The 1,229-nt window shown below is 38.9% G+C and overlaps 1 non-coding gene across 1 annotated transcript; it reads right to left on the bottom strand.

The window, feature by feature from the left end:
• Window positions 1–713: 713 nt before the first annotated feature.
• Window positions 714–786, bottom strand: TRNAL-CAA (transfer RNA leucine (anticodon CAA)). The gene has a single exon. It is a non-coding gene; the product is annotated as a tRNA-Leu (tRNA).
• Window positions 787–1,229: the final 443 nt, after the last annotated feature.

A 1,229-nucleotide genomic window follows, 5' to 3' on the forward strand; every position in this document is an offset into this window, starting at 1 on the left:
TTGAATCCCAAAAGCAAACACACAGGAAGAGGAAGAGTCAGTCATCTATGAGCAAGAGGCCATTGTGACTCCCAGAAATCACCCATAGTGTGAATCAATCACCAGTAAAGGAGAGAAGTTGATGGGATTCATCTTGGATTCTTGACTGAAATATGATTCAGTATCTTATAATCCTCTCTCTGAAGATAACTTACTTGATTAATAGCCTTTTAGGGAAAGTAACTTGGAATGGAAATGGAAGCTTGGTTCTGTCATTGGTCACAGGTAAGTTATTCCTCTTTTTCAGTGAAAGTAGGATAAGACGGTGGATTCTTAGAATGGTTATTTATTCTGAGATGAAATCAAATCTCAGCTACATGAGCTTGGGAAATATATTTAACCTCTCTGAATTTCAATGTCCTCATCTATAAAATGAGAATTAAGATATCTCCTTCAGAATTGCTGTGAGGATTGAATGAGTAAATGAGCATTAATCCCTCTTGATAAGGTTAGTTCCTTTTCCTTTCCTTTTGGGTTTTACTTCCCTGCTAAAACACTCCATAAGCACATCTTTCTATCATATCTGACAGACAGCCCTGCTATTGTAAGAATACAATAATATTTGTTAAATGTTTATTTTTTATTTGCCTCTGCCAGGTCTTAGTTGCAGCAAACAGTATCTTTGATCTTTGTTGCAGCGTGTGGAATCTTCAGTTGTGGCATGTGGGATCTAGTTCCCTGACCAGGGATTGAACCTGGGCCCCCTGCTTTTGAAGCAAGGAGTCTTAGCCACTGGACCACCAGGGAAGTCAAATAAGATTAATAATGATTTAAATAGTTCTCCCTACAAGTGTGCCTGTGTTTTTAATAGAAGGAATCATCTCATTCAGTTCAATTTAATTTGATGAATAGTTATTGAAGATATACCAGGATAAGGTACAGAACTTGAGCTCAATGAGAAAAACACAGTGCTTGTTCTCTAGAAACAGACAAGAGAGGATAGAGATGCCCAGCATGTATGTCAACCATGGTGATATGGGATGGGATAAGGAAGTGCCTCTAGATATGTGCACATGGCCTAGCAGATGTCTTAGGTGTATCTTCACACAACTCTTGAATGGTAAGCCCCTTAGGAGAATTTCCATATGCCACGAAACCATAGAGAGAGGGGACACTTGGTGATTTCATGAAACACTTCAGAGCTGGTAATATAGTAGAGGCCTACCACTTCCCAACTCATTGGTAGAATA

Source organism: Budorcas taxicolor, chromosome 5 (genome assembly GCF_023091745.1).
Source record: "Budorcas taxicolor isolate Tak-1 chromosome 5, Takin1.1, whole genome shotgun sequence".
Classification (NCBI taxonomy): Eukaryota; Metazoa; Chordata; class Mammalia; order Artiodactyla; family Bovidae; genus Budorcas; species Budorcas taxicolor.